At 41.2% G+C, this 24,945-nt stretch overlaps 1 non-coding gene across 1 annotated transcript; it reads right to left on the bottom strand.

Moving 5' to 3' along the window:
- Positions 1-1,836: 1,836 nt before the first annotated feature.
- trnak-uuu (transfer RNA lysine (anticodon UUU)) lies at positions 1,837-1,909 on the bottom strand. The gene has a single exon. It is a non-coding gene; the product is annotated as a tRNA-Lys (tRNA).
- Positions 1,910-24,945: the final 23,036 nt, after the last annotated feature.

The following is a 24,945-nucleotide window of genomic DNA, read 5'->3' on the forward strand; positions in this document are numbered from 1 at the left end:
GCTTCACAACTCGCAGCGTTTTTATGGTTCATGCGGCTTGGCTCTGCGGTGAGCCAATTCTGCCAAACTGTAGGGGGCAGCATGGAGATCTACGGCATGCATCCAACACTACACCATAGTAGAAGTAAAAATGACTGTTTACAACATGGCATTCCAGCACTTTTAACAGCGTCCTCATCTTTTCCAACAGTGCGAGCTATTTCTCTCCAAGAATTATTAACAACATGTTGACCACGGTGATCTCTGAGAGCTGAATCATACAAATGTCTGTATTTACGAACCTCTGCCATACTAGTTCTTGCCGGTCCGCCATGTTTTTCTGCGTCCGACCGTCCGCGTGGTTAGAAATGTTCCTAGGTGCGCGTTGCAGAAATTTTGGGCCATGCGGAGGTGCGGTGGAGGGGCGTGGTTGTTAAAATGACGCAATTTTGCCGCGCGGACCTCGCAGAGGCGTCAAGCATAACCAACCTTAAGACTGAGCGGGGATCGAGCTTGCAACCTTCTGAATATTGGATGGACACTCAACTCCTCTGCCATTGTCACTCCACATAAAAAACTGGCCACGCCCACCAAAATTCAGCTCAGGCTGATACAAGGTAAGAAGCTCCAACATCTAGGAAGAGCTCTAGAGCTGATGATTCACCAGCAGCAGCTCTACCTCACACATAAAAGGTGGTTTTATGCTAATCTCCCTAATTGTGACATCATAAACAGGGAAATTTAGAAGCAGCTCATTTTAGGAACTAGATTCCTAAACCAAACACTGACAGAAAATGGGTGGACAGAATTTTTCATTTTTGGTCTGCTCATAGAGGCAGTAGAGACCCACATGTAAACAGAAGGCTGCAAAAGGTGAGTTTTGCACTTTATGTCCCCTATAAATATTCTATGGATTTGTAAAAAATAGCTCTTTGGATTACCTCAGTTTGAAGAAACAAAGTTAAGTTGATGAGCTAACGGCTAGTTTGTGTTGAGCCAAGACCAAGTTGGTCTAATGCAATTTTACAGGAACTCTGGTCTAAAAATCTTAAGTTTCTTTAATTTTTAACCTTTACTGCCATACATTTTACACTAGCTGGTTAGAGTTATTGTATTCTTGCAGGAAGTGCTATAGCTAACTACTGCTTTTTGGTAAAATTTCAGAAATCCCTGCAAATATCTGAGCAATACAAAGCTGATTCAATGGAAAGGACCCATAAAACAACTGAACCAGTCATTTTTCTTTTAGAAGAACTGGCAGATCCACAAATCCCTAACAAACAACTTGCTCATGTAGAAACCATGTCGGAGATTCATGGAAATGTTGGCTGTTTTGAAGGAGATCCTCCCAGAAGTGAAGCAGAGTACAGGAACAACTCAGAGTTGTTTTCCCTGCAGTGGCAGGGTGTTCCTTCACTGGGGTTGTGTAAGGTCCACTGATGGAAATGAACTCTGTTCATTAGTTTTGTCTGGGTGGATTTCCCTTGGGAAACACAACCAGCCCTGCGGTTAAACTCATTAATTAACAATGTTCCTCTAGCATTTATTTTCTCCACCACAGCTGGTATTATGATAGTTTCTTTCCTGGCCAATCTTTTGAACAATAAGGAGCTCTGTCACTTTAAGAAAACAAGCTGGAACTGGCCACGTCCACCGAAACTCCGCTCAGGCTGATATAAGAAGCTCAAAGTCAAAGTATTTTATTGTCATTTCTACCTTATGTGCAGGACATACAGAGAAACGAAATTGAGTTTCAGCACACAAAATTCAAAGATCAGACATACGTGGGTAAGACACATGACAAGAATTGGTGACTGCGGTCATTCTAACATGAGTCGCGCTACCTTAAAATTTTGTCGCCCGAACAGGGACTTGAACCCTGGACCCTCAGATTAAAAGTCTGATGCTGTACCGACTGAGCTATCCGGGCTCTAATGTTACCGTTGCAAATGGATTAAATTAAACTTTGAAAAAGGGCTTGCAAGTATTGTTGCCAATGTGTATCACTGTCTTTTTTGACTCACAATAAAAATAAAAATAAAAAGCAGTGTTACTAATTCAGCTTTTCCACTTATTTGCTAGTAAACAACTTAGACAAAAGTTTTGTTTTAAAAAAATGTTTCCTAGTGCTTCCTGTCGTATGACATCATCTGCTTCCTGCTCCTTCCCGGCGACCGCAAATCATCCTGGAAACAGGTCATTTTTACACATTTTTCACAACATGCCCAATAGGTTATAAATTGTAAGTCGCTTTGGATAAAAGCATCTGCCAAATAAATAAACATAAACATTTCTGATGAACTGCCCCAAAACATATTTGTAATAATTTACTCATTCAAGTCTCGAGAGTAACCCTCCAACCAACAAATATACCAGAACACTAGGGAAAACATCACCCAGGGAAAGTAATGCCCCAGGGTCAGCCCTGGTTATGACGATATTATTATTACTTCTGGTGACATTTCACCTACTGACAAGCTGTGTGACCACTAAAAATGCTATTTTTTCCCCCAAAAAAGTATATAATTGAAAAATAAATATATAACGTAATTCAGAGGGACTCATCTGATTAAATGATATCAGAATCAGAAAAACTTTATTAATCCCCGAGGGGCAATAAAAAAAATAACAGCAGAGCAGCATGATATTGGACATACAAATATTGAATAAATAGGCAATAAGGAAGTCAGCAAGAAGATGGATAAAACAGTAAAATATGCAACAAACACAGAGTAAGTGAATAAGAGTAAGTGGATATGCATTACGTCTCTGAATAAATGTGGGCACAAATGGGTTAAAGCCATTTCACCAAATAGTTTTTTGTGCAAAAAAGTTACTTAGACCAAAAAACTGCATCTGAAAAGGATTGGGAAAACTTTTAGAATTATAGTAATGCTGCTGAGAATAAACTTTCAAAATGACTCAGTTATGGTCCTATTTTGACAAATCTGATGTATTTGATGCTTTAAACATAAGAGGGGTTTAAAATATTTATATTAATCTCCAGAAAGTAACCAGTTTGCCATCCATGCTTTGCCTCCAAGTGTCAGCTCTAACTAAGTCTTTGAGATTCTATGTCTGCATGTGAAGTTTGCTCAAATGACTTCAGTTTATCATTGGCAGTCGTGTTTTATACAGGAATCTTGATGCTTTTCATACAGTTTCACCAGATCTGGACTGAAAATGCATGTGAACATGCATATCTAAATATGATTTGCACAGTTCTGAGCCTACGTGGTGAGGTCGAGATTTCAGTCATGAACTTTTGTCCAATGAAGCCAAAATGACCTTTAATCAGTTCAAAATATTGCATGATAAGAAGTAGTCAATGTCTGTTTTGCTATGAGGATCTCTTAGTTCTAGATGCACTCATGTGCAGATTTTTTCAACATGCAGCAAAGTCAGTAGCTGTTTCCAATCTTCGTGGTAATGGCATATCTTCCCGATCATCTTAACATAAGCGTTGAAAGGCTTATGCTGCATTTACTTGCATTTGTTTTCAGAAATACCAGCTGATTCCTTCAGTTTCCTTTAAGAAAATCAGACATGAACTGTTTGAACTGTTCACAAGAAACTCGTTGCTTCAGATTGCTGCTCTTAATAAGTTTTTCAGTGTAAATTAGTACTTTCTGCATCTTGGTATTTATTGTCATTTGGGGAATTTTTTGCAAGATTTATTGAATATTAATTACTTAATGCTCCCTAATGTAACTCATTTAAGAGACCACACATGCATGTGTGTGAGATATGCCTGTTGTAAATAAATAACACGCTTTACAGAGTTTTCATGTAATGAGATAACATAAATGTACTAGCAAGCAAATCCTGCAAGAATAAACCCCAACAACGGAAGTCACAACCTCTGTGCTGGCAGGGACGAGCTGTGTTTGCCTGTATCCTTATCTGTAGCTGTCATAACAGTCAACTACATTTCAAATCTGCATTCCTGTGGTTTTAAGACACTCGTGGATCCCTGGCAGGAATTTACTCCACCCTTCTCCTGTTTTTTTGTCTTTTTTATTTTTATTTTTCCTGCCCTGCCTCTGAAGGTGAAAGCAAGTTCAGCCTCTCAAGAGCATCTTTATTTTCCACTCTCATGGTGTTCCTCTGCACATTTGTGGTTGCTTGAACTTGGCAAAAAAAATTGCAGCTACTCGAGTGTTTTGCATAGTTTGGTTAGGTTTCGTAGTGCTGTAAACTGAAATGATGTGCATGCTTGAGGCTTTCAGAAAGAGAGGAAAAAAATCCTCAATCAGTGAATTTATAGAAAAAGTGGATGATTGTACTGTAATGTTAACCACAGGGAAACTCGTTTTACAAAAATAATGACAATAATGATAATAACAGATTCCTAAAATACTAGAAAAACAATTGATGGCTGTCATAACGTCTCTGTTTCACGATGGAAATTTTATTTCATTGTTTTTTTGGAAACATTATTTTGCTCCCAATAGGGTGTAATTTTCATCAGGCTGTCCAGAACTTTCTCTGTAATTTGTCAATGGGTCGGCTTGGTTCCAAAAATTCAGTTGAAACCTTAATTCAGCCATTAACATTTTCATTTATGGCAAAGATCATCAGGAGGAGGACATGGGCTGGAAGGGTGGGACCTTCGGTTTTCCTTCTGCGTCATTCCTGAGATGCTGTGGTAGATATCATGAGCAGATGTTGGACACTGAGGCGGTTGCTCCACCTTTCCTGGTATCTGCACAGAATGTGATAACACTGTGGTCAAATGTAGTTTAAATGTTCAATCATTTATCTCAGACAGCTGGATCTTGAGTTTAAAAGAAATCTCTTTCAAAAAACAAGTTAAAATCATCTGAAAGAAGTTAATTATTATTTATTAAAAATAATTCATATCTAACTTGTTGCTCTCTGAATGATGTTTGAAAAAATAAAGATTAGTTCTGAGTGGATTGGTGAGCCAACAGCAAGTCTGAGCAGCACCATTTTCTAATCATTTTCACCTTTTTCAAAAATCGCCTAACAGTTCATGCAAAAGCTGTTTTATAATCTTTACATTTTGCATCAAATATGCTTTTAGATTTCGATTTATTCAGTCAGAAATATAACAAAACATAATATAATCATAAAACACAAAACATTACATTTAAAGTGACTGGAAAGGCTCAGGCAGAAGCAAAATGCTTATATTTATGCCTGTCCTTTTAACTATATTATAATATAATCATGTCCTTGTTTAGGGCTGCAACAATGAATCGATAAATTCGATGAAAATCGATTACTAAAAGCGTTGGCAACGATTCGCCATCAACTTACAACTTTAATACCGGTAAAAGAAGAGAAAAGGGACGCTTTCTCTGCTGGGTTACACTAGCCACTATGTTAGCTAGCTGTAGCATTTTCAGTTCAGTGTGTAACACGTTGGGTTGGAAATTTATTATGTTTTAACCAGAATCACCCAGTAATGCAAAATCACTGTGAGTGTAAATGTTTAAATACAGTGGATGCGAAGGTTTGGGCAGCCTTGTTAATCTTTGTGAGTTTCCTGTATAAATTGTTGTTTTTTACAATAAAAAATTTTCAGTTAAGTGCATCATATAGGAGACACATACAGTGATATTTGAGAAGTGAAACAAAGTTTAAAAGATTTACAGAAAGTGTGCAATACTTGTTTAAACAAAATTAGGCAGGTGCATAAATTTGGGCACTGTTGTCAGTTTACTGATTCTAAAACCTTCAGAGCTAATTATTGGAACTCATAATTGTTTTGGTAAGCTCTGTGACCCTTGACCTCCATTTGAATCCAGTTAAGAGAAATAATATTTAAGAGGGCCAATTGGGTGTGAGTTGTAGTCTTTTTGTGCACACTTTCTGTAAATCCAATGAACTTTTTCTCACTTAACAAATATCACTGTGTGTGTCTCCTATACATATTTCACTGATATTTTTTATTGTACAAACAAAATCATGAAGTTTAACAAGGCTGCCCAAACCATTGCATCCCACTGTCGATTTTGCATGAACTCCTATGGTGTGTTTGAGCTCATAGATCAAGTTTTCTCCAAACTGAGGTTGCTCAAGAAGGTAAGACATTAACTGGTAACTTTCTGTCAAACCGCTCTCCAAATGACCCGAGATATTGATTTAGATGCAGGGATACGTTTTATTTCATTTCTGCTTTACACTCAACAAGCTGATGATTAGGCAGAAGCTAGGGGTAGGCACACAGCAGTTAGTTCTCTTGACTCATCCTGTGATGAAGATAAACTGTTAGAAAAATGTTTGAAGAACTACTGATGCATCACAGGTTGTCTGCCGTCTCCAGACAAATTGCAGCTCTTTGTTTTACTGCACTGAAATGACAGGAGCCAGAAGAACCCGCTACAGTAATTACACCATCTGAAACATGGCAGACACGCATGAGGACTGCAGCCGGGTAAAAACACACTCAGCTTACTCTCCTGCATGATTAAAAAAAACTTCTGGATTCATCACTCACGTCAGAGACTTTTCAACCAGAGAAAACCAATCTGGTTGGTGTTTATGCACCACATGCCGAGGATTTCAACCAAAACAATATTGGTTTGGAACCAAAAATGTTTTTTCCCACTGGCATTCCAATGGCAAGTGGGATGGAAATGGGAATCACGACAGCACTGATACTGGGTTTGTAAAAACCACCAGTTTTACTGAGCAGAGAGACTGTGTGTTCCCGCAAAACTAAATTCTTTGGTTCTAAAATATAACAGAACATTTAATTGTTTCTGATTATTTTGAAAGCAGAACATTTATCAGCTAAAAAGTCAACATGAGGAACTGAGGAAATTGGGTGTAAACTTTGTGAGTGAGAATGATCAGGAATGTTTTGAAGAAGCAACATTTTTTAAATTAAATAAGGAAATGAAATTATTTTCTGATGTTTTCTCTGCATGATTGATGTGGCTTGGCGATGAGTATTTAGGGGTCAGAGGATGTGGTCAGAAAGTTTGGTACCTAATTATACAAAAACCGGACTGCCTGTATATAGACGGTGCACGGTATGTGAACACAATACGCACATTGTCATGCAAAAAATATACAGAATAATGGTGTAGTGCACATTTGCAATTTAAAATAAAATGAATAAGAAATAGTTTACTGACAAGAAGAATTTTTTACCAATAACTTTGTGCTATATGAGACTGCAGGGTAATTCAGATCTGGGCCTGGAGGCCTGCTACCCAGCGCACTTTAGTGTAACTCTGTTTCAACACACCTGATTTAAATCTGCAGGTAGTTAACAGGCTTTTGCAGAGTCTGATGAGCTGCTGCACAGGTGATTCAATCACTGAATCAAGTGTGTTGGAGCAGAGAAACCCCTAAAATGGGCTGGATACTGGCCCTCCAGGCCTGCAACTGAGTAGCCTGGCTGAATAGTATCTACTTCAGCTGAACCACATATTTATTGGCTTTTATTTTCTCTCTTCTGGTTAAAGTCCAGAAATTTCAGCACTTGTTTGAAAATAGATTCAAACTACAAACCAACCCTCTGACGTCCAACTTCTCGCCTCAAGTCACAGATTCAGGTTCATATCTAAAAAGAATAAAAACTCCTTCGTTTTCCGTGCAACTCTTCATAATCTGCACAAATATTTTGGTATTTTACTTTTGTTTGTTGCATCGCTGCTTTCATTGTTTTTCTCTGCTCAGAAAGCGTTCAGATCTTTTGTGCTCCTGCTGTCCCCCACCTCGGACTCCAGGCCAAGTTTCCCATCTGGAACAATGATATGACTGAACTGATCTAAAATGACTTGCTTCAGGAGTTGATGGAGATCTAAAGCAGATCACATTGTGTTTAAATTCCTGCTTACGCTTTCACCATATTGACTGAATCGCTGCCCTCGAGTGGCCCAAAGCAAACCACACATCAAATCCTCTGTGGGGTCTGCGTGTGAGAGCAATGTTATGACGTTCCACGGACTGCTGTGGTGTCTTTTAAATGTTGACTTTATCCTGCTCCACAGGCTGGCTCGGGTCATTTGCACACTTCTGCTTTCAGTTTACAGCTCAGCTGTGTGTCCCCACAGACCCACCGCACCAACCCTCCACGCTCAGCAACAAAACATTCGCAGCCTTAAAAGCTGCAAATGTCACTCCATGAAAAATGTATAAGCAGGAGCAATCCTAACATAAGCAAGAGAAATCTAATTAGATAATAACAAGGATATGAATGAGATTTTTAAACGGAAGTTAAAAATTAAACATTTCTCTCTAAAGAGAGAAAGATAGAATGAGTCTTACGCAGCAATTCAAAGAGACATTGTTGTAACGGTTATAAGGGGTACCAGTCAGGTCTCCCTCCTGACTTATAGGAGGTTTTAATAATTAAAGGAATGGTTTTATAAACCCACTACACAAGGACATACATAGATATATAGCCTTACACAAACTTGAAGAAAAAACCCGATTAACAAAGAAAAACAACATCAACAAATCAAAAGTACAGGAAGACAATTCTTGAGTTGAAGTTTTTCTGAAGTCTGCTTATTTATTCTTCATCCCGAGAGCTGGCGTGGTATACGGATGTGTACACAGTAAAAAAAGGTCGACAGCGAGACTTTAAGGAACCCAATGAGGAGTGGCAAGACTCACACAATGTTTTTAGTTTTGATCAATCTTGTGGAGTGAGATGAGGATTTCTTCAGCTGGCGGTCCAGAGAAGGTAAGTTGTTCATCTGTTGTCGGGTTGATCAGGTAAAGTGGCGTCTTGGCGATGAAGTCGGCTTCCAATAGCGAAAGTGAACTCGTTAAGTTAAGTTAACGTTTCCTTCCATTAATTAAAGTCTGGATTCCAGCGTAGAGGGATTAACAACCTCGGTGCTCAGTAAGACAACTTTTAAATAGTTGGTTCTTTGCTTTCCAGCTCCTTCACAACACACTGCTGCTCGCAGGGGACTGAGAGAGAAATGAGCGAGACTTGCAGGGAGTTAAAGGGCAGAGTGGAGTAGTCTGCACAGGTGCACAGGGAATTGCAATCAGGACGGTGGCTGCATGGGTGAAAGTGGTGGGAGGAACTGTGTGGTGAGGCGACAATGACAGGTTGTTACAATGTGTAGTTTTTACCATTAATCTCCAGAAATGTTGTTGAAAATGAATTAAGTATGCCTTGTTGTTAAAAAATATTGGTTGGTTTGTAATATATAACTATTATATATATATATATATATATATATATATATATATATATATATATATATATATATATATATATATATATATAAACTAAATACGCCTCAAATACATGGGAGCGGGTCTAAGTCTCTGGGTGACATTATTGTATTTATTTTATTTAATCATAACTCATTTTTATTTACAACTACAATCTGGCCAAGAGGCAGCAGCAACAGACACATAATTAGCTTAACACCAAAGAAAACAATGATAAGATAAAAACAAACAAGACAGAAATAGAAAGATAAAAATGTTAAGACATAAAGGCAAAGGACTGTTCTCATATTAAAAAAAGTACAAGCAATCAAAAAGATTTAAAACAATCTTTAAGTACTCAGAAGCAGGCACATTGATCAGAAACTATTGATTGCAATGAATTATTGAATGTATGGAATGTAGGTAGTGAGTCATTGGATGCAGCAAACTGGAATGAGGAGCGGCCAAAAGAGGTGCAAGCTTTGGGAATAACCAGAGATAAAGTTATTGGAATGTAAATTGTGCTGGTAGTTGGAAGTGATGAGTAATGAGCGAAGATATGGTGGTGTTCTACCGATTATTGTTTTGTATATAAACTGACGCCAATGTAACAACCTGCAGGAATGGAGTGATGGCCAGTTAACGAGCGAGTACAGTTCACAATAAGTACTACAACTACTAAACTTTATTTACATAGCGCCTTCACATGGCCCAAGGACCAAACAAAGTGCTGCACAGCAGAAATAAACTTAAAAAATAAAAACATATAAAACCATTTAAAAACCAACAAAAACATGTAGATAAAATCAAGGTGGGGCAGCCAAAAAGTGCTAAGCCATCCTTTAATGAGACTCTTCTTGGTTAAAAGCTAAAGAATAAAAGTGTGTTTTCAGCTGGCTCTTAAACTTGGCGAGCATGGTGGCCTGTTTAACACATGTAGGTAGCTCATTCCAGAGGCTCGGCCCCAGCACCGAGAAAGCACAACCCCCTCGAGATTGTAGTCTGTGTTTAGGAACAACCAACAGTCCTTGCTGTGCTTGGTAGAACATGAACATTGGAACACGCCTTGGCGGTTCCTGATGACGTATCTCCTAGGCAACCGGGGCGGGACCAAGACATCAAGGCGAGGTTCCTTGTCATTGAGAAACACCCCCTGTTTACTGCTTGTGTTGCCATAACCTAACCGGAAGAATGCCGACATGAAAAGGGGCATGTCGCCACCTACTGTACCAAAGTGGAACAAACTTTATTTGAGAGGCTGGTTTTCTAATGCACATGTAAACTAGGATAAAGACTGCCAGCTCATTAAAATAAGATTGCTGCTTAGATGTTGGTCACTGCGCATGCAACCGCACTGACTAGCTAATGCAGAAACTTGGGGTAGAAGGACAGTTTCACATTAAGCTTGCATGTTAAACTCAGAGGGACTGATTGTATTTTTAAAATAAGTTAAAATTGTTTCTCAGTGAATTTGTTTTTTAAACATCTCAGTCCTCAGCTCCTCCTTGAACTGTCACCTTATCGTGGTGGAGGAGTTTGAGTGCCCTAATGATCCTAGGAGCTATGTTGTCTGGGGCACTTTGTTCCCCTGGTAGGGTCTCCCATGACAAATTGGTCTTAGGTGAAGGGTGAGACAAAGAACGGTTCACAGGATCTTTCAAGGAAGTAAATTCATAGAGTCGGAGTACCCGGCCCGGATGGTTACCGGGGTCCCACCCTGGAGCCAGGCCTGGGGTTGGGGTCCGTGAGCGAGCGCCTGGTGGCCGGGCTTTCGCCCATGGGGCCCGGCCGGGCCCAGCCCAAACCGGATACTTGGGCTCATCCAACTGTGGACCCACCACCCGCAGAAGGAACATGAAGGGTCCGGTGCAGTGTGGATCAGGTGGCAGACCGAGGCGGGATCCTTGGCAGTCCGATTCCCGGACAAGAAAACTGGTTTTTGGGACATGGAACGTCACCTTACTGGCGGGGAAGGAGCAGGAGCTTGTGGCAGAGGTTGAGCGGTACCGGCTAGATATAGTCGGACTCACCTCGACACATAGCATTGGCTCTGGAACCCAAGTCCTTGAGAGGGGTTGGACACTCCTTTGCTGGAGTTGCTCCGGGTGAGAGGCAGAGGGCTGGGGTTGGCTTTTTGTTAGCCCCAAGACTCTCTGCCTGTGTGTTGGGGTTTACCCCGGGGGACGAGAGGGTAGCTTCCCTGCGTCTTCGGGTTGGGGAACGGGTCCTGACTGTTGTTTGTGCTTATGGGCCAAATATCAGTTCAGAGTACCCACCCTTTTTGAAGTACCTGGGACGAGTGCTAGATAGTGCTCCATCAGGGGACTCCATTGTCCTGCTGGGGGACTTCAATGCTCATGTGGGCAATGACAGCTTGACCTGGAGGGGTGTGATTGGGAGGAACGGCCCGCCTGATCTGAACTCAAGTGGTGTTTCGTTATTGGACTTCTGTGCAAGCCGCAGTTTGGCCATAACGAACACCATGTTCGAACATAGGGATGCCCATCGGTACACTTGGTACCAGGGCAGCCTTGGTCGCAGGTCGATGATAGACTTTGTAGTCATATCACCTGACCTGCGGCCATATGTTTTGGACACCCGAGTGAAGAGAGGAGCGGAGCTGTCAACTGATCACCACCTGGTGGTGAGTTGGATCAGATGGCAGGGGAAGATGCCGCATAGACCTGGCAGACTCAAACACATAGTGAGGGTCTGCTGGGAATGCCTGGCAGAAGAACCTGTTAAGACGGTCTTCAACTCCCACCTCTGGCAGAGCTTAGACCGCGTCCCGAGTGCAGTGGGGGACATTGACTCCGAGTGGGCCTCGTTTCACTCTGCGATTGTTGAGGCAGCTGTTGCTAGCTTTGGTCGCAAGGTGGCCGGTGCCAGTCGTGATGGCAACCCCCATACCCGCTGGTGGACACCAGAGGTTCGGGGAGCCGTCAGGCTGAAGAAGGAGGCCTACAGGGCGTGGCTGGCCTGTGGGTCTCCGGAGGCAGCAGACAGGTACCAGATAGCCAAGCGGGGTGCAGCAGTGGCAGTTGTCGAGGCAAAATCTCGGGCGTGGGAGGATGTGACAGCTGCCCTGCTGTCACACTTCAAGTAAATGACTGTCTGTTAATGTTTCTTTTATTTTGAATAAAGGTGTTTGTTTCTATGGATTGACTGTTTGGGTGACTGTATGAAGTGCACACATTCAGTTACTCATCGGTTTTAGTCTGTAGGGGTTTGTATGATTAATATGTTTTCTTTGAGTTGCCAGTGGCCTTGGAGTTGGAGCAGCTGTAGCCAATCACTTGGCCTAATCAGCACCATTGGGTCATACCAACTCTCATGGAGAAGATTCCTGTGTTTGTGTATTTAGTTATTCTCTTTTGTAAATAGTAGTTGGGTTTTGATAGTAATATATATTCGTTTTAAGTAACTCAAACATAATGGACTGATTAGTATGAATTTGTTAGGGGTGGTTTATTTATGTTCTTTGTTTACTGATGTCTCCCCACCCTATTGTGTTGGTAGTGGTCTGATCAGCCACTATTTAAGTTGATCCTGTTGTGTCTGTAGGTTTTTTTTTTGTACATGTCTGTAGTCAGGTCCTGAGTTTGGGTTCCTTTGTTACATAATATCAAGTGCTGGTTGGAACCCTCTTTGGAGATAAGAAAAAAAAAGTAATAAATTAAGACGTCAAGAAAATCATCCGTGCTCTCCTGGCTGGTTTATGCAAGTCCCTGACAGAGGAGTTTGGTGAGGCCACGGAGAAAGACTATCGATCGGTTCCAAAGAGGTTCTGGCAAACTGTCCGGCGCCTCAGGAGAGGAAGGCAGCAACTCGCTCACACCGTTTACAGTGGGGATGGGGAGCTGCTGACATCAACTGGGTCTATAGTCAGACGGTGGAAGGAATACTTTGAGGAGCTCCTCAATCCCACCTATGTGCATTCCGAGGAGGAACCAGAGCCGGGAGACCTGGGGATGGACTGTCCAATCTCGGGGGCAGAAGTTGCTGAGGTAGTCAAACAACTACACAGCGGTGGAGCACCGGGGGCGGCCGAAAGATGACGAAACATCTCAGTGGGGAAAAAAAGCATTACCAGAATTTCTGAAGCTGAACTCACTTGTCCTTCATCACTCCTACACCACAGGAGAGACAATCACTTCACACCAAATACTAGCCTTTACCAAACCCTGGAGGTTAGATAACAGAAAGAAATGTAGCAGGATCTACACTTTTAATTGCTTTGGGAAAATATAAATTAAAACAAAAATGTTTAAGTAAGTGATCTGGGAAAAGCACGGCTCCACTCAGCAACTGATCCTCTTAGGACCATCTAACGAAGAGTGACATATTACTTAAGGAAAGCAGAGTGGACCATATTTACCCAATTTCCCCTGTGCTGTTTAAAATATATATTTTTATGATGACATTTAGAGTATTTAGGGTTGTTTTTGCTGTAAGATAGGACTATGTGCTCTGTCATTTGAGAAGAAGCAGGTCATGGGAACAGCATCGGTAATAGATTCATCTAAGAATAATGAAATAAGCAATGCTCAACATTTAATCTAGGTCTCCTTTACAGTTTTTTTGCCGACTCTGCATCTGTTCAACATCCAAGTTAAGCGCGAAGATCCCTAATCCTGCAAGCTCTGTGATTGACATCTTTACAATAGCACATGGCTAGCGTTATTGGCTAATTCTGAGTGGTGGTCAAGTAAAATTGCGTTGAGCTTTATGTGATCGAAGATGGGCTTAGCATAAAAACGTTTTTTGTTGTTTTCCCTTCATTATATGACACAACAGGGTACAACTTTGTCGTATATAAAAAATTTTAATACTAAATCATACAGAAAACCTGAAAAGGGGAACATTCTGGTGTCATGGTGGGTGGACGTTTCTTTGAGGATCAACTCAGTGGTGATCATTTTTATTTTAATTGATACCTGCAGATCATCTCAAGACCCGTCACTTGATGTTTAACAATCCATATTGGAGATATCCCAACACTATATATGAGAATCAGAGAATGGCAAAGGTGTTGATAACACAACTGGTAACTACTAAGAACATCAGTCTGGCGAGTCACAGAAAGCACAGGAAGGCACCCTTAAAATTATGTCACGACCATCTATTATTGTTTTTTAAACATAAATTATATACAATTATATTATAAATTATGTAAAAATACAACATATATGTGCATAATTTTGTTTGTTTTTTCATCATTTTGTCAATAAAAATATAAAGTTTCTCTCCATGGAGGCACACATTCCTGAGCTATAAAAAACACCAGAGCTGAGGTTTGCACGGAGCTTGTCTCTGCATGGATCTACCATATGTTCTCACCTGCTGCAAGAACACACACATTTCCAGACAGGCACGCACGGGTGCCCATGCTGCGCATTACCACCTTGAACAACACAGAGTACATGTGTGTTCAGACAACATCTGTGGAGCAGACACGTTCTGATTAATAAGTTTAGAAACTGACTGTGTGTGTGTGTGTGTGGGGGGGGGGGGGGGGGGGCTTTGATATGTGTGGATCTGTGTTTCCATTACAAGGCCACCTACTCAGCACTATTTATACAGTGTCCTGCAAATATAATCCGCATAGCAGGAGAGTTAAGATGGGGAGGGAGGGCTAATAAGATTGGTGAAAAACTGTGCAAGGATTTAATTAAGAATGTGGATCTAAAGCCGGAAATAATTACGTGCCAGGAGGGCAGTGAACTGTTTTCAGAGCTTGAGGATATAAAGGCACCTGTGTGTTCCTGTAGGTGACCTGTGTTTAATGTGTGTTTGTGTTGGTCCACCCCCAGATGTGTGTGTATGTATGTCCAGTCCATAGTCTGGTGAGGATCGGGTTAGCTGCTCATGAATCCCATCCACACGGCCGCTTTGGTGGGCTCCAAAAAAAAAAAAAAAAGTGATGGATGATGCCTGGAAGCTCTGCAAAGCTCGGGGTGTTAGAGAGCCGTCCGAGCAGCTACCAGACAGTTAATGGGTGATGGATTATTTGAATTTGTGTGCACGTGCGTACAAGTTGTGGTGTTGAAGGGTGGCAGGTGATGGCCGCTGTTTTTTTGGTGTTATTCTAACATTATTGATTACAAGGTGACAGACGTGTAAAGGGAAGCAATTTAATACTGAAGCAGAGAGGACTAAAAACACAGCGTCCTCCTAGAAACCTGTGTTTGTTCAAACCCCCCACCCCTCCTATAGAGTTACAAACCAATTGTAGGACCAGGATGGAGAGCCTAATTTGGGTTGCAGCTTTTAGTTGAGGCATGTCTCTCTCAATGAAAATACTCATCCATCAATCCACAGAATGACAGGAATAGGTTAACCGACCTGACCAAAAACACTCATTACAGCATGTATGATGTTTGGAGCGTTGAATGTGATTTCTGTCCAAACCAAAGCTATGATTAGAATAATTCTGCATCAGTTATAATCTGTAAATCCCCTTTTCACAACATGTTTTAACTTCCAAGAAAAAAGTTGGTCTTTTTGTCAGACAGTGATTAAATTTCTACTAAAAAACCAACAATAATAACATGAAATTGATTATTTTGATAAGGTTTTTATGTTCTTAAAGTCCACTTTTATCTACAACTGATCAACTTTTGGAGTCAATATGGCCTCCAAAGCCAACTGACCCGAGGCAAACATTCCCTGAATTGATCCTTTAAGATGTTAGTTTGAAACTTTGACATAAAATGTTGGAAAATTACTCAAAGTGTCGATCTAAAACACTATCACAAAAATGATCACAGTGAACACAAAAATGACTGAAACTCTGTGAATTTTAGAAAAACTGAACTATAATTTCATTTGTCTGTAGCTGAGACTCATCCTCAGACTACACCACTGTTATTATCGCTTTTCAGCCTAATATCTTTCTTTGAAACTGGCATCAAAGGCGGCGAGCCTTAAGAAAAGCCATAACTTTAATGTTCAGATAAGATCAAACATCATACTGCAATACATTCCTCTTTTTCAACCTCTAAATCGGGAATTTCCCACTAATATCTCGTAATCTGACACAGAAGAGCTTCTTTTTCTCTCAAATATTCTTGTCATCTTCCTGACATATTTGAATGTGAGCTCCTCAAAATTGCACTGCTTTGATGCTGTGTGTAACCATGGAGACAACACATCAACTCATCAGGATCACAGTTTTTGACCGTGATAGATGAAATGCCTGAAAGGACAGGAGTAAAGCTGTACCTTGGTCTCTGTACGTTCCTGCTGTTGAGGAAGAACTTGTGGATATGCTGCAGCAGAAAAAAAAACTGCACCATCAGATAATTGTTGCGCTCTGAATCATTTTTCTAAATCCCTGACAGCTACACGACCTCGATACAAACTAGTGCTAATTACTCTGTTTGTCCTTGTTTCTCCTGAAGCTCTTTTCCCTTCAAGTCTTTGTTTTTGCACAATAAAGTAGCTGCAGCTGTGGCAACAATGATGACTCGTGATGAATAAAAGCCACCACTGAAACACCGGAGTGACTGGAAAACCTCTGCACGGGTTACAAAGGAGGCAGAAGAAGACAAACCCTCGGTTCAGCTTCTGAAACTTCTCTATTCATAATGGAACACCAGAGAGGGAAACACAATCCTCAGCGTGTTTTCATTTGGTCAATTGTGAGAATGAATGCTGAGATTCTGTGTCACGCTGGGCGTGCCAGCTCTCAGGCCTCCCCACCCTCAACCACCCTGGCCCCCTCCGCCCGGAAACTACAACTTCCTCCCCCATTCATCCCACTCCCATTTTGTTTTATTTCTCAGGAGCTTGTTCACAAACTCATTTGTCAAGCTGCATAAAAGTTTATGAAGCTCTGTGAAAACAGACTGAAGGAAGACATGGCGTAAGTTTCCCTTTGGAACAAATAGAAGAAGGTTGGAAACTATTGTTAGAGGCTCCATATAGCATACACAACTTTGTTGTGGCTCAAAATGGCCCTGGAGCCCTGATAAATGGCCAAATACAATCCCATAATAAAGCCCTACATCAGTAGTACTCACTTCTGGTCCGGGAGAGCCGGTATTCAGCACGCTTTAGTTTTGACTCTGCTTCAATGAACCTGATTTCAATCAGCAGGTGATTAACAGGCTTTTGAAGAGCTTGGTGAGCTGCTGCACAGGTGATGCAACCACTGAATTAGATGTTTTGGAGAGGAGAAACAAGGAAAACATGCTGGATACCTGCTCTCCAGGACCAGGAGTGAGTACATGGAAGGACTGGTTTGCCCCACCCCCTCAGCTTGTAGATGAATACATGTATGGTATGCAGATGGACAAGTTATAAATCTATCTGGTATTCATTCAAAGTCTGAATTTTCCCAATAAATCCTGAAATGATTTATTCTTTGTTGTTATTTTCCTCTTTTCCAGCAAGGACGTTTGCAGTAGTTTGGTATAGCGCTGATCTGCTGTTAGCATTACCACCACCAACATTTATAAACTGGCGATATTGAAGTGGGTTGGACAGCCAAATTTAGGGCGGGGGTGTCTTGGGGCTCAAGAAAAAAGACCTGCTATCCAGTGCAGACAAGGAAGTGTGCAGCTGTTGTCTTTCAGACCAGGGGGAAGTTGGATGTGGTGAGGACAATCTCCCTCGACCTGGGGCTCTGTGCGAGATCTCACCTTGTGGGGTACAAAAGAACTGCAACGAAACAGCCCAGAGCTAGGCAAGGGAAACTGGCCAATGACCTGAAGAGAGCTGGGACCACAGTAACATTGCTAATAGTAACATACGTCCCTAATGATTAAAATCCTGGAGCATAGGAGGATTGGGAGAATGTCATATGGTCAGAGGAAACCAAAACAGAACTCTTTGGTATTAATGCCACTCATTGTGTTTGGAGGGGGAGGGATGCGGAGTTGCATCTCACAAACACCATACATACTGTAAAGCATGGGGGTGGAAACATCATGCTTTGGGACTGTATTTCTGCAAAGGAACCAGCACAACTGATCCATTTAAAGGAAAGAAGGAATTTTGAGTGAAAACCACCTTCCATCAGTAGGGGCACTGAAGATGAAATGTGGCTGGCTCTTTCAGCTTGACAATCCCAAACACATCGTCAGGGTAACGAAGGAGTGGATTTGTAAGAAGCATGTCCAGGTCCTGGAGTGGCCAAGCCAGTTTCCAGATCTCAACCTCATAGAAAATCTTTGAAGGGAATTGAACGTCTGTGTTGCCCAGCAACAGCCCCTAAACATCACTGCTCCAGAGGAGATCTACATAGAGGAATGGGCCAAAATACCAGCAACAGTGTGTCAAAACCTTGTGAAGACACAGAAAACATTTGACCTCTGTCATTTCCAACAAAGGGCACATAACAAAGTATAGAGATGAACTTTTGTTATTGACCAACACAACAACAAGTTGGGAGCAACATGGCGAGTCGCGGCACAGCACCACACTTTTGGAGTGGCGAGGAAACCTGTCTTCATCGGTCTGGTGAAAAGTATGAACATTATGTCTTTTGTTGACGGCCGAAAGTACAGAGACAGCGAAATATGACGCATATTGCGTCTTGACGTAGTCCATACGTCCTGACGCTACCCCAACGTCCGCATTTAAATCGGGTTATGCAAGTTAGGGGTAACTCATTCTATGTATGCTTGTAAACGGGTTATTCTGATAAACTCAGAAACCCGAATACCGACCTTAACCCGATCATAACATGCATGTAAACGTAGTCACTTTTTGCCCCCCTGATTGAACGCTGGTAGAGCACATGGCCCAGAATTAGCTGCTTACAGTATTTCATACAAAGGTAAATGTTGTTTTGAATTCTTTAACCCCTTAAAAGAAACAGTAGTCACTTATACCTACCTGTATTTAAACCAGATGTAACCATCTGTGGTCAAGATAAGACATGTTTTGTTTCAGAAAAAAAAAACCTTTCTTCTCTAGGAGTCAAATAAAGTTGATCCTGTTTGCGTGTATGAATGCTCATGATTAATTCCTGCTTATCACAGCAGGGTGCACGGCATAAATCATGGATTGTTTGAGCCAGAGGGAACCTGTAACCAAAACAACATGCGGGAGCAAACGTCGAGTGAGTCAGAGGCGCAGCGGGAAGTTTCTCTCCTGCAGGAGTCGTAACCGCCGACTTTCGGGGAGCGACGAGCAGCTCTCTTTTCAGCTAAGACGCTCTGAGGTGATTGTTGAAAGACATGGAGACATTTTCACCTCAGGGTGTAAATTTTCTGTGTGGCAGTGCTGTTTGGAGAAACTCCCTGTAACCTGATGCCATGTAGAGTCTCTCTGTCCTGCTATTCGGATAAGAAGAAAAGTAGAGCAGATAAATGAGCAGGCAGAGATATTTTCTTTCCTGTTTTTATTGCTAGACAGAACTGAACATGTTACAGAGACTGAGGTTATTTTCAGCATTCTTTATACATAATGACATGTCTGCTAGGAAGAAAAAGACGAAGTTAAAAAAATGAAAAATACCTCAATCACTGATGCGGAAAGACATCAGGGTTCCTGTGAAAAACTAAATAATACAAAATCAAAGAAGTTCTGTTTCTAGGAAGAGAATGCAAAACTTCACCTTTGTTTCTTTTTCGTTCATTTGAAGAAAAGTTTAAAATTTCCCCCAAAGTCTTTAAAGAATCAGCTTTCTGACTTATTGACAGTCTAATGGAAAAAGCAGGTGTAGAAAATGACCGGACCCAGTCAGATTACAGAACAAAATCCAGATTTGGGAGTATTGTCTTACATCCAAAGTGTTCTAGAAGGCAGGTGCTCCGGAGACATTTACTCGCTCCAAGACTAAAACGTGAATGAGCCAAATTACAGATCTCTATAAAACACGCAGAGTGGTTCTCTGGCGACTAGCTACAGGCTTCAAATAATATTTCTCATGTGTGGATAGAAAATTGTGATGAGAGTATCAGAATGCAGACCAACAAGGTTTTCTGGGTCAAAGTTCCAGATTTTTCTCCTTATTTTGGGAATATAGTGTTCAAATAATATAAAACACACAAAACGTTCAACGCAACACAATTTTTCTTTTGCTTATCAGAAGATGGGTAACAGGTCCAGGAAGGAAGCTCTTCTCCTGGAGGATTCCAAGGCATTCCCAGACCAGATGTGTTTGGAATCCCTCAGGTTACTTTCTGTGGGGTTCCTGAGGAAGGCGACCAGGGCGTGTCCCAGTCAGATCACCAAACCTCCGCAACTGACTCCTTCCCATGAACACGAGGGACAAGCAGCTCTGCTCCGCACTCCCTCCTGATTCATGGAGCTCCTCGTCTTATCTCCAAGGCTGAGTCCAACCACTGTACAGACGAAGCTCATTTTAGATATTTTATTTGGTTTTTTGAGAGACAATCCAGGTCTCTTGATCATAGGTTGGGGTTGGAACAAAGAACAATTAAGGCTTGATGCTTGAAAAGGAAAAACTCAAATAATGATCAAAAGCTTTTAGGAACATTTTAGGATTAATTTAGTGACTGAATGAGGAAATCTTTCTGTTATTCTTCACAGACATGTTGTGTTTCCTGTTTTTGTGTGCTTTAATCCACCCGGGTTTGCCAAATTTCACCCCATGTAAGTTTCACAGCCTCACAAAACCCACGATGGAGGAGAGTTTGGATGAACGCGTCGTGATGAAGCAGACAGAGAGAGGAGGCGGCTGCAGCATTATGAACCTTATTAAAACTGCTTCGAGTGCCGTAATGCTCTGCTGACTTCAACACTGTTTTTAAGTCTAGCGGGAAAAAGGCGTGTTTATTTAGCAGAATGCCACAGTCTGACCCCAGACAGGAACCAAAGGAGGACATTTGGCTGCTCAAACATCAACACAGACAAAACATCTCACGCAGCCAAAGGTTTGCACTGTTTTTGTCACTTCACAGCGCCACATAAATCCTGCTTCTGAGTGTCGCTGTCTTGATTAACGCACTCTGATGGCTGAGATAAAGCCATGTCAACACCTTTATTTTCCCTCAGGAATTAAAATAAGCTTTGGTTATCTGCAGATGGTCTCAGAGCGCTGTTGGTAAGTCATTTATTATCCATCAGGGGAAAAAGGAGGGAATCCAAAGGGGAACTCTCTTAAAAACACTCTCCAGCAAGACCCCCACACATGAGTCATAATACAATCAACATGGAATGATCTAAACACACGTTAGTTCAATTATATTGTGTAATGTAACATTTTGAAATAAATTTATAATCATCCTGTTTTATCAACTTTGAACACATTACTGGATGCTGATAAAACGCATGACAGATGTGAGTTTAACAGTAACGCCAAGTGATTTGTCCGAACTGGTGAGCCTCAGTGGACTGTAAAGCAGCTGGATTCTCATCCCCAACGGTCCTCTGAAGTCTCGTTATTAGTTCTGACACAAACGTGCCGCTCAGATGATCAAGGGGAGGTGGATCGGAAAAGTTGCACATCGGAATGAGTTCTTGAGGCTGACAGGATGGTGGATGAATTAGGTGACATCCAGCCACTGGAGCCGAGACTCAGGCACGAAGCGTGGTGTAAATGCAGAGCCTTCATAGTGATGTGTGCCAATGTGGTAAGATTTGTGAATCTGGGAGTGATTAGAGGTTTTACAAAAATAAAAAATAAATAACTGAGCCACAGGATGGTTTGTGAACAACAGGCATGGAGCGGCGGGCAGTGGCTAAGAACGCCAAATCCAGTAATTCTGAGTACATACAGTATGAAAGTTGTTTGGAACATTGCTCTGTTTTCACCATTAAAAAAAGAATAAGAAAGTATTTTCCATGTGAGCCACCAAGTTACTGCAGGCTTTTGTGCTTTTTTAGTATTTTTATAATTTTGGATAGAGTGCTGATGGTGCAGCGGTGCAGTGGTGCAGTGGTGCAGTGGTGCCTTGCAAGTAGATCAAATCTCAGCTCTACAACGGTGTTTGGAGTTTGCACGTTCTCCTTGTGCATGCACAGGTTACTCAGGTTTCCTCCTGCTGCCCAAAAACATGCATGGAAGGTCACTGGGGAATTCTTGTGTGAGTGTGTGTGTGTGTTGACTCTGTGATGGATTAGCGGTGTTCGTGTCCTGTCCCAACCAAACTAACCCATAGACTCCAAAAACTACCTAAAAAATGAAAGAAGGACAATATAGAGCTGTATTTAGTTTTAATAATAACTTGTTTGTTGCTTATTGTTGCTAAAATCCTAAAAGTTACCAGATGTAAAAATGAAGGTGGCTGGCTCTGTCATCCAGGAGGATCTTGGAGTGGAGTTGCTGTTCGTCCACATCAGAGTGCATCAGCTGAGGTGGTTCATGCATCTGATTAGGATGCTTCCTGGTTGCTTCCCTCTGGTTTTCTAGACACATTCCACTGGTTTGAGATCCAGAGGTAGACCCAAAACTTGTTAAAGGGATTATTTATCCTTTCTGGCCTGGGAATGTTTGAGGATTCCCCAGGAAGAGCTGAGTGTCTCCAGGGATAAGATGTTTGGGTTTCCTTCTTGGAAACATTACCTCCTTGACCCAACCATGGATAAACCGTAGGGAATGGATGGATGGAAGTGTATTTATTCTGGGGATGTGCATAAAAACAATGTTAGGTAGACAAAATGTCCTGAACCTCTATAACCCGCTGGAAGGAGGTTAATTCACAGAATTAGTAAATGCTTAAAGATGCTCTTAAATTGTTTAACTTAAAATGTAAAGATGATTTTAAATGATTACGCATGTTTTGAAAGAAGCAATTAAATGGTAAAACCATCTAAACAAAAACTGACGCATTTAACAGCCTGATGGCACTTATGTACATTTTAACCAAACTTACAAGAAAGTTGGTTTATTCTGAGCCTTTTTTTTCCCTGTTTGTCTCTTTCAGCAGGAATGGTTACACATTAGTTGCAGTTTGACAAGATTTGTAATAACATTTCCTTCAGTCAAAGTCCCGATTTTTTTTTTTTGAGTCATCAAAAACATCTAAAGATTAACTTGCACTTAAATCGTGCGTTCACATCAAATAGAGCCCCCATGGCAGCTTTTCCTCTCTTTACTAAATTAGATAAGCCATATCTCAGAAGAGCATCTGTCCTGCAGATGTTTATTTCTGTTTGGAAAGTAATTCTAGCACAGACATGATCTCAGCTTGTGACATTCTGGTTACATTTTTTTGTTTTTGTTTTGTTTTTTAACTTTCTTATCTGAAGTGTGCTAGCTTATCGTGGCTGCAAGCTCTCCTGCATGTCTTTACTTGCTTGGTGCGGTCATTTCTGCCTGTAATAAAAGTAAATATGGGGAATAAGGTTAAAAACAGGGAGCAAGATACATCCAAAAATGTTGTCTAGTAAGAACCAGCTTAAAAAGGTTACTACACTAGATGCTCTGTGAATTCAATGCTGTTAGGGCTTGTCAGGACACGCTGGTGAGTGGAGCGGAGGGAAGGATCCAAACGCTGGGGAGGAAGCAGGCTGGCAGACAAACTAGAAAACTCAAAAGGTACTTTAATGATAGCTGGACACAGGACATGGAAACAATGAGGCAACAAGAGACACAGAACTGGAGGGGTTTAAATACAGGAGGGCTGGGATCTTGGGTGATTGGGAAACGAGAGGCAGGTGGGAGCAATCAACAGAGACACAGGCTGAACCAAATGGGGAGACAGGACAGGGTGTGACAGGGCTGGGTACTCTGAATACATTAGGGTTAGAGCTTGGGAATGTGTGAGTACATTGAGTTTAGAGCTAGGGTACTTTGTGAACACATTAGGGATAGGGTGCTCTGTGAGTACATTAAGGTTAAGGCACTTTCTGGAACCCCAATCCAGCTGTTTCTACTGTAGTCCATTGGGTGGTTTCTGCAAAAAAGTCTTTGTAACAACTTTATACAATTTGGAAATTATTTGCCTTATTTATCGTCAGTAGTTTGGTTTTGATTTACTCTTTAAATCCAGATTGTTTTGCAACCATACATCAACTGTAAAAACAATATAGGTTGTTCCCATTTACACCAACTTTTAGACTCCAGCGTTTCCTCTAAAATGTGATTAGCTTTTATTATTTGACTGTTATAAATTGGTGGATGTCTTTGTTTTGGAACTCGGTCATCCTGGACAAATAACAGTTTTATGTCTTAATTTTGAAAGCATCAAGCATAAGTTTCCCTTAGATATTTTCTCATCTGTTCCTCGTGTTCATGCTTGATGCTGTTAAACACCATAAACATATCATTTTTCAGGAACAAAGCAAACTCCTGTTTAGGTGATCTCTCCTTTCCAGCTGATACAGCCCAGCACACTCACATAATCTGCCTTTGCAGCAATCAGAACAGGATAAATAAGCTGTGACTTTGTAAATCACTGTGTCCTGTTGGTGTTGCTTTAACCTAAATCAGGTTCAGTGGTCATGAAACTCTTTTTGCTCCAATGTTTTAGCGTTTTTTAACTGAACATCTGTCCAACATCTGGACACAGCTCTCGTCCCGCTCTGCTGATAACCAGTGCAGCGCTAAACAAACCCAGTCCTTCAACTTGCCTCACAGAAAACCTCTTCTGATCACAAACATCTGCAGCTTTCTTGTTTCATTAATAATTTAAAGCCCTTTATTCATTGTTGATCCCCATAGTCAATTCCTACTGCACTGAACTGGGACTTTATTAGGATTTAGATGTCTTTAAATACCTGGAAACAGTCCAGAAACAACAGCACAGTTCCATTTATGATCTAGGGCTTTGTTTTTATTATAGTATGATAAATATGTGAAACGTGTGCTCCTTCTGTAGAGCACACTAAATCTATTTACGATAAATTCTGCTCCGTTTCTGCACCTCATTTTTGTTTCATATTTCATTCACGTTA

The sequence above is a fragment of the Nothobranchius furzeri genome, chromosome 14, assembly GCF_043380555.1.
Source record: "Nothobranchius furzeri strain GRZ-AD chromosome 14, NfurGRZ-RIMD1, whole genome shotgun sequence".
NCBI lineage: Eukaryota > Metazoa > Chordata > Actinopteri > Cyprinodontiformes > Nothobranchiidae > Nothobranchius > Nothobranchius furzeri.